Genomic DNA, 17,185 nt, shown 5'->3' on the forward strand with positions numbered 1-17,185 from the left:
AAAAAGAAAAACTAAAAAAAAAACGTGGACTGCATGAAAAAAGCAATTTTGTGAAATGGCTCGTGCTGTCTGGTACTAATCGAGCACAACAGTACTTTCCTTTCGAGACACCCTTGCTCCCGAGATTCCTTCTGCAGTTCCGTACTGGTGCCTGACCCCCTCCGAGCTCCACCGCGGGGTCAACCATTTGGTGCCAAGAACATCGAGGAGTACTCGAAGAATTTCCCCGGGTGTGCTATGACATCCAAATCACGCGATTAGTGACATCTTCCAACAAACAGCAACGAAGCAGAAAGTTTCAGAAAACGCCTCTGATGCTGAACCTACCAAGCGTTGGCTTGACGCAGAGTGGATGGCGTGTGCAAGCGCTGATGAACATCAATGTGAGACTCCATTATGGCGATGACGTCGGACCAATTGTCAACTTTCGGACCGAAGAACACAAAGTCTGACCTTCTGAAGTGAAGACAGAAGTAGCATCGAACGTAGCTCGAACAGCCTTTGCCAGTACAGCCTGTGCCGGTAGTTTTCCTGAAACTAACTATGGCGGTAAGTCAAGGACCTTCAAGTCCAGCTGGTCCATCAGCTTTCTGTGGTTGGAGTACAGTGTGTCTTTGAACTCATCTTTTTGTTTCTTCTGTCAGATGTTTTCTATTAGTAACAAGCGTAACAATGGAAGTGCATTTTGACAGAGGGCTATCGAAACTGGAAGGAAGCTGTTCAAAAGGAAGGCGAATGTCGACGCCATTGCAGCAGTGCTGCACACAAGACGTCCCAAGCATCGGCTCCTTCAAGCAGGTGAAGAAAAGTGGCTCGGGTGATTCAGTCGCCATGCACCTCACCAGGCGTGTTCAGCATAGCTAAGGGAGAACCGTCACTGCATCTCCGTGATCGCTGACGTGCTCTGGTTTTACGCGTGGAAAACCAGAGCACGTCAGCTGCTCTGGTTTTTAAAAAGCAGATGTTGAGTAACGCGTGTGGGGTTCTTTATGGAGGTCGCTCTACTAATAATCGCCGCCCGATCGGTATGCGTTTCACTTGTCACCCAGGGAGTGACATAACACAACGAGAAGACAGCGAATGGGTTTACTGTACCTCCCGGTTGCCCGTCGTCGACAGCCGGCAGTCCGGGCCCGCCGACTCTTGTTGTCGCCCGTCGATCAGAGCTCGCAGTCGGAGTCCGTGTCCAGGCCTGCGGATCGTCCTTCCCACGCCAGCGCTGCGTAGGCTGGCTGTTCAGGGCTATCACAGCCCGGGTCTCGCTGCGGAACCACCCCGAGATCGTCGTAGTCCAGGTCGGTATGGCCAGGGCTCGCCGTTTCCACTGGTCCGTCTCCAAACCTCGCTGATGGACCGCTCCGGGGTTCGCTACGGGCCAGGCCAGGCAGCCCTGCTCCGTCGTTCCTGCCCTGCTCCAGCCTCGCTCAGCACGCACTGTCTCGCGCCAGCTCGTGACTTCTCCGCCGACCGCCTGTCACGTGCCCTCTGCCTCGTCTTTCGCCCTCGGCTCCCATACTCCCCCCCCCCCCCCCCCCCCTTCAAGGCCCGGACTTGGGGGGCAGGTGGGCACTCTGGTCGGCGCCGTGTGGGGTGTCGAAGAGGCGGCCGCTGTTGCTGTTGCCGGAGTGGCCACGTTGCAGTGTCCGAAAGCGGCGTCGGTGGTGGTGGGACCCGCAGCGCTGGTCTTTCTTGGTGCCGGCATCAGCTGGCTGTCTTAGCGAAGTCGGCAGACAATGCCGACCTGTCCGTCGCTCGCTGTCCCACTCACCGCGGTGCAGCTGGGGGCCTGCTCTTAGCTGGTTCCCCCGACGCGGACGGACCTGCCACGTTCCGCTTAGAGGTCGGAGCGGGCTTAGAACTGCCCGCCTGAATTGTTCGCCAGGCCGAACATGTGTCAGCCACTCTGAGCACTTGGGAAAACCTCCCGGTGGGCTTCCTGGGTTACGCCGTCTATGGCCGTCTTTCAAAGAAGCCATTCTGCGCAGAACAAAGTGTTAGAACTGTTGTGACCGTGGGCGTCCGAGTGCGACCACATGGTCGCCAGGCAGAAGGAAAACAACTACCCCGTGTGACAGCTCGTCAAAAAGTGCCTTTAATCGTCAATCCACAACCGGAAGAAGCTTCGCTTCCGGTAAGCCCGCAGCACGACACATGTGGTGCCATCTATTGCCAGATGTCCTCACTACATCTCCCCTTCCAGCTCGAGGGAGCTTTACCTCGTGCTTTCACAAGTTCAGTCTTTGAGGAGGCTTGACTTGCCGCCCCGAACGTGTGACGCGTATACCCGGTGGGGGAGACTGCCGTGTAGAACTGGGCACCACCGCTGAATCGCCTGTTGGTCTTTCGGCAACAGGAACTGGCCCGTCTGAAGTTGCAGGCTGGGTACAAACTAAGTCGCTTGGCTGGCTGGGAGTACTGGGCGTAAACGGCACCAAGTGGCGACGGTTGCGCTGGACAACACCCCTTGGCGTCTCGACCACGTAGGAGCGTGGCCGCTTGGCCGGGCTCAACACCCTAGCAGCACATGGTATATCTTGTACCCACACCTCTTCCCCTGCTTCCAGAGGGCGCAGTGACTGGGCGGCGTGACGCCTGTTGAAGTCCTTGCGTTGATGGCTCTTCACGCTCTGGTCCCTGCTCTTGACGAGCTTTGGCGACGGCCACTTCGGCATCAGCGATGCAGGTAACCCTGGCAGCCTGGTCCGGAGGCGACGACCCATGAGCAGCTCCGAAGGGCTGTAGCCGGTCACTCCGGGTGTGTCCCGGTACACCAGTAACGCCATGTGCGGATCCTCTGCCTTCACGAAGAGCTCCTTCAGTGTTCGAACCATGCGCTCTGCCTCGCCATTCGCTTGCGGGTACCTCGGACTGCTCGTACGGTGGGCGAACCCATACAAGGCTGCGAAAGAGGCGAATTCCGTTGACGAAAACTGCGGACCGTTATCAGAGACCACAGTCTCCGGAATCCCAAAGCGGGCAAAGGAACTCTTCATAGCCGCGATGACGGAGCTTGATGTTGTGGTCGCAAGACTGACCACCTCGGGGAAACGGGAATAGTAGTCAACCATGACCACGTAGTTGCGTCCTTGCAGCTCAAAGAGGTCAACCCCGATACGTTGCCAGGGGCGATCGGGTGTAGGAGTCCCGAGAAGCGGCTCGCAGCGCTGAATTCTTGTTTGGGCACAACGCTCGCACGTCCCCACCAGTTGCTCCAGCTCGCTGTTCAAGGTTGGCCACCACACTGAGTCGCGAGCCCTTGCCTTGCATCTTCCCACGCCTTGGTGGCCCTCGTGGAGTAATGTTAGCATCTCCTTCTGAAGAGTCTGAGGAACCAAGATGCGACAGTCCTTCAGCAACAGGCCCTCGAAGGCTGTGATGTTGCCTCGCTCCTTCCAGAAAGCCCTAAGATGAACTGGAACGTTGGACACCTTCTTGGGCCACCCATCCTTGCAGAATCTAAGTAGGCCGGCACAGACTCCATCCTCTGCTTGGTGCTGGCGAAGGCGATCGAGGCGAGTGGATGCAAGACTTTCGATGTCCTTGAGCAGTGACCCAACGAAGAGCTCGACGGTGTCTACTTTGGTGTCTGCAGCCTGAACAGGAGCTCGGGAAAGGGTGTCTGCTGTCGCCAGGAGCTTCCCCGGTACATAGAGAACGTTGTACTGGTAGGCCATAAGCCGCATCCTCAGGCGCTGAATGCGAGGAGGCATGGTGTCCAGTTCCGCAGATCCCAACAGAGTGACGAGGGGTCGATGATCTGTTTCGACATCAAACCTGATGCCACGGACGAACTGGTCGAACCTTTCAACGGCCCATGTGACGGCCAGAGCCTCTTTCTCCGTCTGGCTATACCGGGTTTCTGTCGGTGTAAGAGATCGCGAAGCGTAGGCAACGGCACGACGCTCTCCCGGAGGTTGGTCCTGTAGCAGAACGGCTCCAAGTCCATACGAACTTGCATCAGCCGACACTGTGGTATGGTACGAAGGGTCGTACTTGGCCATGCAGACCTTGGAGCTCAACATGCCCTTAAGACGATCAAAGGCAGACTGCTGACTGGGCCCCCAACACCAGGCACTGTTCTTTTGGAGAAGAGCACGAATCGGCGTAGTCACGTCGGACAGGTGAGGAAGAAAACGGCCTATGTGATTAGCCATGCCGAGAAGTCTCCTGACACCACTGACGTCCGCTGGGGCCTCCAAGTTGACCAGAGCCTGGACCTTGTCTGGATCGGGGCCGATACCGTCTGCACTGACTGTGACTCCCAAGAACCTAACAGTGGACGCTGAAAAGACGCACTTGGCCCTGTTCAGTTTCACTCCGGCACTGCTCAGGCGACCCAATACTGTTGCAAGACGCCGGTCATGTTCCTCTTGGGTGCGTCCGAAAACCAAAATGTCGTCGATCATGTGGACGACTCCGTCAAGACCCTCCAGGATCCTCCCCATTTGACGTTGGAAATACTCCGGAGCGGAGCAAATTCCAAAAGGAAGGCGACAGAAGCAGTATCTGCCGAACGGGGTAATGAAGGTCGTGAGGAGCTGGCTTTCGGCAGATAGCTTGATCTGGTGAAAACTGGCTGTAGCGTCGAGCTTGGAAAAGATCCGTGCAGGACCCAGACGTCCCAGGATGTGCTCCACCGATGGGAGGACGTGACGCTCCCGCTGGACCACCTGGTTAAGGCGTGTGAGATCGACACAGATCCGGTAACCTCCAGAGGACTTGGGGACGACAACGATACCAGAACACCAGTCCGTCGGATCGTCGACTTTGCGGATCACACCGTCAGCTTCTAGCTTATCCAGTTCTTCGCGGACAATGTTATGAAGGGGAATCGGAATGCGGCGAGGAACGCTGAGGGAGAACGGCTGTGCTCCTGGCTGGAGTCGAATCACATACTCGTCCTTCAGCTCACCCAACCCTTCGAAGATGTCGCTGTGAAGAGGGCTCTGCTGGTTGAGACTGGAGAGGGCGTCAACGAACTTCACCACACCCAGCTTCTGGATGGCAGGAAACCCCAAAAGAGGCGGGTCTTGCGACGGCAGGACGTAAACCCGCTCGACTACCGACTTGCCTTTCCAAGTCAATGTGGCTTGGAAGGTACCGAGAACTGTCAATGGGTGATTGCCCGGTCCAGTGAGTTGCCCTTCAGGCTCTTGGAGACTGCGAGGTGCTCCGGGAAAAGTGCTTGGCACCACCGTGACTTCGGCTCCGGAGTCCACTTTGAAGTCGACGTCGTACCCGTTGACGGCGACCTTGACAAACTTCGCTCGGCCCGCGGTCGAAACGGCATGTAGATGAACAGTGCTCAAACTTCGTTTCCGCTTCTCGCAGACATCTTCGAAGTGACCCAGGCGTCGACAGTAGTGACACTTGGCTTGTCTAGCCGGGCACTCGTTACGGGGGTGCGCTTGACGGCCGCAGAATCTGCAGTTCTTGCTGCCTTCTCTCGGCGACGACGCCGAGTCTCGCTTGGGAGACGTCTTGGGGGCCGGTTTCCTTCCTTTCTTCACACGTGCTTCATCCAGCTTGAGCTGCTCCGGTGCGACGGCAGCTGTCTCGTCCCGGAAAACGGTCGCCCGCGCCTTGACGGCGTCTTCGTGGATGCGTGCTTGTAGCCGGGCCTCGGCCATGGTGAGGGTCGGACAGCGGCAGAGCTTGTCAGAGAGTCTCGAGTCGAGAAGTCCTACGACGAAGCGGTCTCTAACGAGCCTGTCCTCGACCTCTGTGGACGGATAGTTGCACTTGCGGACGAGTGCTCGAAGGGCAGTGTAAAAACTGTCGACGGTTTCCCCTCGTTCCTGGACCCGCCTGTGAAAAAGCACGCTCTCGTACACTTCGTTCGGTGGATGTACGAAGTGCGCCTTGAACTTGTCTGTTACCGCAGCGAAGGACCGCCATTCCTCTGCGGTGAGGCCTAACGTCTCAAGAACACGCCGCGCCTCTTCGGATCCCATAGTGTACAGTAACGTCCGCACCTGAACTTCGTCCGACGCTTGGTAGAGGCCTGACGCAAAGCTGAAGTCTTCGAATTGTAGAAACCATTGCGGCCACTTGTCGGGGTTTGCGAAGTCGAATTTGGGCGGTGGAACCAAGCTCGGGAGTGAGACGACGGGGGCGGTGGCGGCGGCAGCTTCCGTTGTTCTCTCCTGCGACATGACGAGGAACGCAGCGACGGTGACGAGAAGACGGAAAGCGTAGCAGCGTGCGACGCAGAGACGACGAGAGGCAGGGCTAGCTGTGAGCATAGCAGCAGCGAGGAGGGCTTCAGACCGGGAGGCCGGCCACTTCTGACACCATGTTGTGACCGTGGGCGTCCGAGTGCGACCACATGGTCGCCAGGCAGAAGGAAAACAACTACCCCGTGTGACAGCTCGTCAAAAAGTGCCTTTAATCGTCAATCCACAACCGGAAGAAGCTTCGCTTCCGGTAAGCCCGCAGCACGACACATGTGGTGCCATCTATTGCCAGATGTCCTCACTACAAGAACAACACGCAACGAACAAATACTCTGCCGCACATTGTGGCAGTGGCCATAGCCTCCACCGCCAGATTGTTTGCCGACGGGTTCGTGTACCATGCGGCTAACTCAGCGAGTCCGCATTCTAGAGCTCGCTCCTGGGTCGCCAGGAACAGGGGATTTCTTGTAACCGCAACCTCATGTATACGTCTTCCCATCGCAACGACGGTAGTATCCTTTCAAGTCAGCGATGTGAACCGGGCAAGCCTTCTCGTTTGGATCTCGCCGAGTAAGCCTAGAAGACACGACGCTCGCGTCTTTATACCTCGGGTGCCCTTCTCACCTCGGAGCAAGCGACGCGGCAAAACCACTAGCTGCGTTGCTCAAAACGTGAGTTTCCTTCAGAACAGGTAACAATGGTGGAAACCTAGTCCACCTTTCGCGTAAGCGAAGGTACGCAAAGCCTGTGGCGGGATGGCCACACACCATACCCGCGTTCCGCAACGCATGTGCTGCTCGATGTAAGCGTTAGCGTCCCGTTCCGTCTCCGTGCATACGAGCTCTACGGACTCATCGGTTCTCGGAGGGAGGCGGCAGCTCAGCGAGCAAGCCCGCTTGATCCGTTCACGCCTCAAGGCAAGCTGGACAGCCACAAGCCACCCAAATGTCTACCGCCTCATCCCCGGCCAGGTCGTGACACGACATAACTTATTAAAAGTCTTGCTGTCACTGCCACGACCGGCCAGAGTGAAGTCGCAAAAGCATCCTTTAAGTCGGCTCTGCAGTTTTATATAGGGACGACCCCCCGGATGGGAGAGCCTTTCCTCTGCTCTTTGTCGATTGTTGGAATGACGCGAAGCAACTAGCCGTGTTGGCCCAGCAATTACAAATCATAGTGCTCATTAACTCGCCTGCCAGCGTTCCCGGTGTCAACTGCTATCCACTCAATTTTTCCGACACCCGCTGACAATCTCGTCCGCCAGTGATCCCGGTGTCAACTACTATTCCCGCAATCTTTCCGACACCCACTGACAAAAACCCATCCGCACCCCGGGCCTCGACAAGCGCTTACTTGTCTACCGCATCATCCCAAGCCTAAATCCTAAATCTGCAATGAGTCCTGGCTGTTTTCCCTCCTGCAGCCAGTCGTTATCCTGCCTTCCAGCGAACATGCCCTGCCTCTCTTCTGCCTCCGTTGACGACTCCCTTCCATCGTAACCGCGCTGCTTGTCTTCCCCCGGTTGCATCACCTACTGCCTACCACTATTCTGGGGTACCCGAGAAAGCGCGTCCGCAACATCGTCCTTCGAGCCCTTCAGGTACTCGATTCGAGGAGACACATGCTGAGCTCTACTGTGAGGCAAGTCGCCAAGATTCCACCATACTTTGTCTCAACGGGCATCGTTAGCGTTAGTGAACAACCCGCTCAACGAATCCGTGGGACTCCCTGGGGACGACTAGAAGCAGAGGCATACCGAACGGGCCCCACGTTGGATGCGCCGTTTTGATGTGGGCTCCCGTACGAAAATGTCAGATCGAAGCGGTTCCAGTTCGGATCCGCGCGGTTCTACACTTGTGGACAGTTCCGATCCGCGCGATTCTGGGTGTTACCAGTCGGATCCAGTGAGACGCTTCGCACTGGAATCGCACGGTGATGGTGGATCCGATCCGTTCCCCTTGCTCCAGTAAAGTCTGCTCCCAGCCAGCGGGCGCGCACATGCGAGACTGGAGGAGGGGAGGGGGGAAGGGAGGTCGGCGCAAAACTTCCGCGGTCTCTCGCAGGTCACGTGTTAGGGACAGGCGCATCCGCTACGCAGGCGCTGAGAGCGGGCGTTTTTGGGGTCCGCGTGCGCGCCTTGCTTTGTCTGGACTCCTTTGCAGTCGGCGGCAGCGCTTCGAGAGTTTAGGCTCTTCTCCGCTCTCGTCGCACTGTGGTTCGGCGCTCGCCCGGTGGCGACGTTCGCGCTGCGGGCGCACGGATACTGACGCGCCCATCGTTTCCCTGGATGGATACCCGCTGACCTCGGCTGCCTCGGCCTTGAAGCTTCATACAATATGAAGCTGCCGACCCATTGCGCTTTGGCTCGGCATCTGGATGCGCTTGGTACTGGTGTGCTTGGTGACAATACTTGGACAACTCGGATACCGCTTGCCCGCCGGAACTTCCCGATGCGCTCAGCACTGGATACTGTGCTTGTGCATGCTGTGTCTGTGCTCTGTGCACCGTGTTTGGTGACGACGCGCGCCTTACTTTGTCTGTTGGAGTCGGCGGCACCGTTCCGAGAGTTTAGGTTCCTCTTCGCTCTCGTCGGACTCGGCCGAAGCTCTCCCGGCGGCGACGTTCGCGCTGCGGGCGCACGGATACTGACGCGCCCATCGTTGCCCTGGATGGATACCCACTGACCTCGGCTGCCTCGGCTTTGAAGCTTCATATAGTATGAAGCTGCCGACCCATTACGCTTTGGCTTGGCATCTGGATGCGCTTAACGCTGGTGTGCTTGGTGACAATACTTGAACAACTCGGATACCGCTTGCCCGCCGGAACTTCCCGATGCACTCAACACTAGATAGTGTGCTCGTGCGTGCTGTGTGTGTGTGTTCCGTGCACCGTGTTTGGTGACGACGCCTGGACGACAGTGTGCGCCGCCGAAATTACCGCTGCGCTCACCACTGGACTCTACAAAAGTATTTTGCGCGACGCCCTTAGTCGCTACAAGCGAGTGATCGTCGCGATTTCAGACCCAGTCCGCCTGGGTCTGAAATCGCGACAATCTCTCGGTTGTAACGGCTAAGGGCATAGTACGAAGTTCTTTTGTAGAGTCCAGTGGTGAGCGCAGTGGAATCCCGGCGGTGCACCGCCTGGCTCTGAAATTGGGGCACCAGTTTGTATCCCGCCTGAAACTGCGCGGTTCTAGGCTGGATACAAACTGGTGTTCCAATTTTGGTTCCAGGCGGAACCGGCATTTTTCATTCCGGCCTGTATCTGACATTTTCGTAGGGCTTCCTTATGGACGTCGCTCTACTAATAATCGCCGCCCGATCGGTATGCGTTTCGCTCGTTACCCAGGGAGTGGCATAACACAACGAGTAGACAGCGAATGGGTTTACTGTACCTTCCAGTTGCCCGTCGTCGAGAGCCGGCAGTCCGGGCCCGCCGACCCTTGTTGTCGCCCGTCGATCAGAGCTCGCAGCCGGAGTCCGTGTCCAGGCCTGCGGATCGTCCTTCCCACGCCAGCGCTGCGTAGGCTGGCTGTCCAGGACTATCACAGCCCGAGTCTCGCTGCGGAACCACTTCGGGATCGTCCTAGCCCAGGTCGGTATGGCCAGGGCTTGCCGTTTCCACCGGTCCGTCTCCAAACCTCGCTGGTGGACCGCTCCGGGGTTCGCCACGGGAAAGGTCAGGAAGCCCGGCTCCGTCGTTCCTGCCCAGCTAATGCCTCGCTCAGCACGCACTGTCACGCGCCAGCTCGTGACTTCTCCGCCGACCGCCTGTCACGTGCAATCGTTCCAACCGGAGCCCGGCGTTCTGACGACCCCCCCCGCTCTTTTCTCCTCCTTTCCTTCGATTTATCGGCACATTATGGCAGACAGCTATTTTTGCCATGTGTGTTCCGTGAGCCGCGGTTCCACCGCAAATGCTCGGGCATCCACTCCGACGAACATAATTTCCTAATGCAGTTTGGGTACAGTAGCTACAAATGTGTCAGGTGTGTGAAGCGGCGTGATCCGTCGACAGCCCAGCTTGCCTCCGCTGCCGACATCCAGATCCCCCCCCCCCCCCCCCCCCCCCCCCTATTCGCCTGCGTCTTTTCGGGAGCCTGCGGGACAGCCTGTCCTGCAGGCTCCCGCTGCGTTTCAATAAGAGCTAAGGCTTTTTCTTTCTTTACTTTTTCCTCAGGTAAGTTCGCTCTTTGCAAATTTTACAAAAAAAAAAAAAAAAAAAAGCACCATCTGTGGGCAACGCTGCGCAAAGTCGTAGCGCGATAGGTTAGGAAACCGAATTTTCCGGCCGATTTAAAGAGCCTGCCGTCTCCTTGAATCACCCGGTACTACTCTGCTATTTCGCTCTGCCCCGTATCGACCTGCGAAAAAGGCGTCCCCTTTCAGACACTGCTCCCGACGCCATCTATCAATACGAACGCCAAACACAGCCCGCTAATGGACTTGGTCGTCTCGGTCACCGCCCGCCGTAGACCCTGGCAAGTTTCTTGGCCCTATTTTTTACTAAAAGAGAACTACGCTCTCTAATTTTACAAGAAAAAACCGACCTGTGAAATGCACCTTTGACAAAAAGTTTAGATGGCTACGTGCATGCATCGATTTTTACGGTCGATTTTAGATCGAGCCTGGTGACTTGAACCACCCTATATTTGTGAGCGATGTTTACAATGGCTTATCCCCACCATGTCATTTTTACCCCTCCCGATAAAGGATGATTGTCGTTAATATCGCCAGTCAACATATGGGCAGGCGGCTTTGTTTTAATTAGGTTCTCAAGACGTTCCTTCTCGATCGAGTTGGCTCTTGGTTTAATGTATGCAGCGATTACTGTTAGTACTGTGTCGTTTTTGGTGATATGATAGTTACAATTACGTACTCATTGGTAGGATGGGAATTTACACTTTGTTGCACATATGTGAGCTCTCTTCGTATGGAAAGTAAGAGTCTACTGGGCCTTACTCCCCTGATCGAGTGAAATATTTCGTATTTAGACAAGTGTATTGTACGAGGAACATGTGATTTCGATATTGCTAATACAGGAAATTTATACTTGTAAATTAGCTGGCGAAATTTAAACAGATGGTTGCAGAGACTTCGAGCATTCCATTGAAAGATGGAAGATTTTGCTCGCACCTGTTCTATCTGCAACAGGAGCCGATGAGTGAAAGACCAATACCAATGACTCTGACTATTGCTTCTGCCACCGGTGAATCGAGGGAGGCTAAGAAGTCATGAATCAGTGTTGTTATTGTGTAAAGCGCATTTTCGAGACTGTGAGTTTGGCGATTCACGTAGTTTTTTTTTTTCTTGACGCAGGCTCACACTCGTTCTCGGTCGCCTTGGAAGTTGACTGGTCTTTCCTCGCTTGACCGCCGGCGTCTTGGCGTTTGTCACGCGAAGATTCAAGCAGCTTTCCGGATGAGCTTGTACCCGTAGGTTGTTAGGGTAGAAGTGGAAATTCAGCATCGCTTGTTAGGGGTTTGGTTACATCTCTCGACGTTTCTTGAAGTTTTTGAGTTTGACGCGGATATAGATCGCGTTCTGAGCCTGGACCTCTTACGCTTGACGGCTTCACCACGGATCTGGCTGGCGTGTAATCCACGCGTTGTTCGCGCTTCGGTAGGTCGATATCTTTCTTTCTATTTTGTAGACGATGCACTGGTGTGATGTTGATTCGGGCTGTTTCTTGCAGTTGGGGCACTGTGGTACTTCTGCATCGCACGCGTCACGCTGATGGTTACCACCACAGAGGCTGTAGCGCTCTCTCTTGTTACATACACTTTCAACATGGTCGAATCGACAGTACTTGGAGAATCGTCGTGGTTTCTCCACGCATGGAAAAACCTTGAACCTGGTGTGTCCCACCAAGACGTAGTCTGTAGCAGTTCCGGTTAAAAAATGCAAGCTTCATGACAAGCGAACTGTCGAGCGTTCTCACGTGAGTGACAGGGACTGTCGCGTGCGTCCGTGCTTGGAGATCTGCATCCGTGATTTCCAAGGAAACCCCGCGAATAACTTTGACAGCTACTGATCGTTGATGAGGCTCTTATACACTAACCTTCATTAGACAGTGAGTTGTCACCTTGAGAAGAGCCTTTGTGGATTCCGTGTTTCTCGTGTCGAGAGCCACAAGGTTGAGTCTGTAGAGTAATTTAATTAGGATTATTCCATCCTGTGCAATGCTGTACAGTTCTTCTGCCAGTGTGGTGGGGTTTATATTTGTGATTATTTTAGTCGGATCGATTGGCTTGATCACGACACTGAGACAGGGACTTGGTGTTGTGATGATCGTGTTCTCACTGGATGTGGAACTTTTTGTGAGAAGTTTTCGTCTCTTTGTCTTCTTGGACTCGCTGTTAGTGAAGCCGGCGTCGTCGTCAGTGACGCTCATGGAGAGGCTGTCGGATTCCTCGGAGGTGTTGGGTAAATGAGATAAATCATCGGCACTGCCGATTGAAGGACCAGTAGGGTAGATCATGGCATCGACCCCCTAAGGGACAGGCCCAAGCGTCTTGTTGGAGTGTATACGCGGGGGTATCTTCTTTGGGGGCGGATAGGAGACACTCGTGTTACTCTTTTAATATTTAGCAAAATAATATTCAACTCGGAGAGCAAAAAAAAAAAAAAAAAATAGAGCGTCATTCCAAACATTTCGTTGTCGTCGTCGTCAAAAAAAAAAAAAAAAAGGCTTCTCCTTTACTTACTGTTCATGTTTTGCAAGCTACTTGGAAAACCGCTAGAATCAAGTTATTTTTACAGATTGTTTGTCTGGGCCACTCTTACCCTTATCAGGTGTGCCCCGAGGCTGTAACCTTGAGCCGTTGTTGTTCTCAGTGTTCATTAACAACTTGCCGTCGCAGGTGCAGAGCTAAAAAAACATTATTGTACGCCGATGACTTGAAAGTGGTCAGCAGGGTTGATAATGTGCAGGATTGCCTTTTGCTACAAAACGACGTTTGTTATATTGAGCAGCGGTGCATAACAAATAGACTACAATTTAATTTCAAGAAAACTGCGGTTGTGTCAATCACCAGAAAACGCGAGAGCAAAATGTTCAAACACGAGAGAAAAATGTTTAACTAAAACCTCTCTGGAGGGCTGATACTGCGCGTATCTCTTGTACGGGATGTTGGTGTTCAAGTGGACTCCAAGCTAGATCTTCACCAACATGTATTACACATAGTCAATCAGGCATTGCGTTGTCTTGGCGCGGTATCACGGCTAACAATAAACATTCAAAGCGCGCCTCACTGCGCTTGCTCTCTTGTTCACTTGTCCGGCCGCGTTTAGAGCTTGCATCTATAAAATGTAACTCTGTTTCTCTAACCTATAGCAATGTAATCGAAAAGGTTCACAGGAAGTTTATTCGTATTATATACGATACACATATTGGTCGTCACCGTTTTTATAGCTATAGTTCTACCTTGGCAGACTCAAGCCTTCAGTCTCTTCGCGACAGGAGGATTTGCACGTGATATGAAATTTTTACGAAAACTTGTGCACGGTGGCCTCGTCTGTGATGAGCTGTTGGCGTCGCTGTGCTTCCGTGTTCCATCTGGGAAAAGCTGTAAATGTCTTTACACGTTTTATGCAGATATTCATTCATAGAGTCCAATGATACGGTTACAATACGCATACAATTCGATGTTTTTGCAAGTTTACTTTTTCAATTGACTTTTGATCTTAGTGTGTCCGTACCAACGACAGTCTTGTTAGATGTTACATGTTATATTGACTCTCTACTGCCCCCGGCAACTAGTACCTTGTGTGCGACTTCCTATTCAAGCCACCATGTAGATGAAAATGTGTTTTGCCCAATAGGCCTCACGTCTGTAAACAGGCATTGATTAAATTATCTATCTATCTACCTATGGCCAATCATTTTTTTTTCGGGGGGGGGGGGGGGGGGGGGGCGGGGGGCGGGGGAGGGCTAAGGTGGCTGGGATGTCCATGACTTGAGGTGCGGCAAGGAGGGGGGGGGGGTTAAAAATGCATGTGTATACTATAGGGTCGGCCGGATCTTTCGCGGAAAAGGGGGGGGGGGGGAGGGGGCTACAAACTTGTGTCTATCATAAATACTCCACTCAGGATACTGTATATCTCAAATACTTTTGATGGTATTTTGGAATCTTGCGAATACATTTCGTCTAGAGTATTTGCTACTCTATTTTAATTAAATTTTTCACAATCTTGTACCAGAAATACATATTTCAACCTTTAAAAAAATGTGTCACCGGAACAATCTACGGAACTAGAGATCGTCAAACTTCAGGGCAAAGCCGAACCGATTGCAAACATAGAGTCAAGTGACCGAACTCAGAACAGGAAACAAGGCACGAGCAAAAGGCAATTTCCATATTAAGTGCGCTTTTTTTTTTTTAAATATGTTTTTGAATGGCACGTCACGCCTGGATCTAGCAAATTGACGTCATCCGGATTTTAAACTCAGACCCCACCTTTTGTCTGAGGCTAGAGTGGTTCCGTCAGCGGAGGATTGTGACGGCAACGCTCGGTAGGATAACAATGGACCATTTTCGGAAATCAACGGTTCCGGAAGTTCTGGTATGAAAATCTGCGAACACGTTTTCATGCGAGCACAGACACTGTCTTGGCCAAACCTAGATTGGGCTTTCCCAAAGCTTCTTGTGTGCTTTTGTGGCTTACCCTTTTCACACAAGCTCGTTCAAAAGCGTTTCTTTCATCTCCTTCTGAATGCGTGCATTGCTTCATTCTCAGGATCCTCGAAACCAGTTTTCCGCCAGGTGGAGTCAGTTATTTATAAGATAGCGGATTCTGATTTTGGAATCTTGTCCATCTTGTCCTCAATGAGTCAAGAATGGTTTGAACTAGTGCAGAAGGGGACATCGGAAGGGGGGTTAAAAGCGGTCTCGTGGACACTTTCCTGTGTTACCTGTGTTTCCATCTTGACCTTTCTATTTCTTTTGACACTTTGAAGGTACAGGTGTTCCTCCTTGCTTTTGATTGGGGGGACAAAGTACTCGCTATTGGTTGTTGATCGGCGACAGAGGCTGCTGTACTCGAGTCGATGTTCCTCCTGAGTGTGCAGGTTTATCCTTCACACGCGTACTTATCAACGAGTCTGGCTGCCTGATCAACTTCTAGTTCGGCTGTTAGGAATTTATGCAATGCCGGACTACATGTCAAGTCCCCCGGATCGCGGGAAGCCATATTAAGAACTTATTGCGGAGGGCGCCATGAGGCGAGCCTGCCTCCAAACTAAAGCACGTGAGTCCCGTTTGTTGCTAAAATGTTTTGGCACCCATTATGTTGCATATCCCGAATTATTTTAAAGTAAATTTTGATTGCAGCAGATAAAGCGCTTCTGGAAAGCTACAAAGATCACAGCAAAATGTACTTTTCAACGAAGTCCTTACAAATAGATCACCCCTTTCTGATTTTTTTGTTTTTATATTACCAGCTTGCAATTCTTGCCAATTATCTTCGAATGTAATTAAATTACTTTAACAAAGCATTTGCATTCTACTCAATGTAGTTCATACTAAAAGTAACTTGAATACTTCTCTAAATACATTTGAATAAGGGTATCTAGTATCTTAAATACTTTTGTTGAGCATTTGGCACAACATTAGGCTGAAGCCCCATAAGCCCCCCTGGTAGCAGCGCCACCTTGCACTCATCTACTCTGCTCACCGATGAGCTGACAGGGCGGCGGAAGCTGCGTGCTGGTTGTGCCAATCACTTGCCGGACTTACTAGGGCACGGTGAGCGGGGTTCGGCGATAAAGACAGGGGATTGATTGGTCTGGCCAGAACGAAGCTTCCACTTCCTTAGCGGTACACTTTACCTTCGCTGAGCGGGAGGGAGCGTGCGGACGAGGGCGAAAGCCTAGAAGGGCGGGAGTAGTTCGGAATGGGCAGCGCGGAGTGCAGATGTGGCGCTGCTGTCAGCATACATATGATGCCGTGGCGATTTGTGGAAAGGTACCGAGTGTGTGGGAACGCTCACGGCCGATGGAAGAAGCGAACGATCGCCGCACCTCCCCTTTATCGTCCACCATGTCACAACACGAGGGGAGGCGACGCCACCCAGCGACAAAGACGTGACTTTTAGAAACGAGGAGCTCGTGACTCTCGAAACTGTCCAAATGTGCAACGAAAACTTCCGGGGCCTGGCGACGAAAAGAAAAACAGAGGAACGGGGGATTAAATACACACCGCGAATAGGGCTGAAACTCTGTTGTTTTTGCCTGGATATTTTAACCGGAAGAGCGGCGTATCACATGCTTAAATAGGCCGATGGGGGGGCCAGGATGTTTCCATGCTCTGACTCTACGTGGTTTTTCGAATACGCCTTTGTTTCAGCTTAATTTCCGTTGACGTATCTGATGCCCGGCTTGTGCGCTAGAAACTTATTTCGGCCGCAAATTCTATTAGTGTTTGAGAAATACAAAGTAATGTAATTAAGATATTGTAGATGTTCACATTCAAATTTTTCTTCAAGGTACTAAAATACCAGCAAGACTGTCACAAACTCTATCTTGAATAGAGTATCAGAAGGTACAGTTATACCAGAATATGTGCACTCTTGAATACGTGTTAGTAAACAATTTAACTAATCTTGACTGGGAACAACTTTTCAACTTAAGTAACAGCCGTGGAGACCCCATCGCGCACTTTAATTAACTGTTTTTACACAAACAGTTGACATTGTTCCTTTCTTAAATTAAGGAAACATAGGCTGGTTGGTGCGTTTGTTAAGTATCATTACTAGCATAATGTGCGATTTGTTAATGTATTACGTGTCTAAACAATTAGTGAGAGCAGCGTTTGAAACCCTTTTAAGAAAGTAAATGGACTTTATTAAACTGAAACAAATTAAGAAATACAACCAGAGCTCGTTTTAAATAAATGTATTGCTGCCCAATTCGAAACGAAAACATTGTTGCCACATTGAAATTGACGACCCTTTTCAGAATAATACCTATGTGCCCAGGTCACTTTCTTTTGGTCACAATACAAAATAAGA

General features: G+C 52.3%; 1 pseudogene; it reads left to right on the forward strand.

The window, feature by feature from the left end:
• The first annotated feature begins 10,155 nt into the window (after positions 1-10,155).
• Positions 10,156-13,464, forward strand: LOC115321510 (annotated as a pseudogene).
• The last annotated feature ends 3,721 nt before the right edge of the window (positions 13,465-17,185 follow it).

The sequence above is a fragment of the Ixodes scapularis genome, unplaced genomic scaffold (genome assembly GCF_016920785.2).
Source record: "Ixodes scapularis isolate PalLabHiFi unplaced genomic scaffold, ASM1692078v2 PGA_scaffold9__187_contigs__length_104089568, whole genome shotgun sequence".
In the NCBI taxonomy this organism is placed as follows: domain Eukaryota; kingdom Metazoa; phylum Arthropoda; class Arachnida; order Ixodida; family Ixodidae; genus Ixodes; species Ixodes scapularis.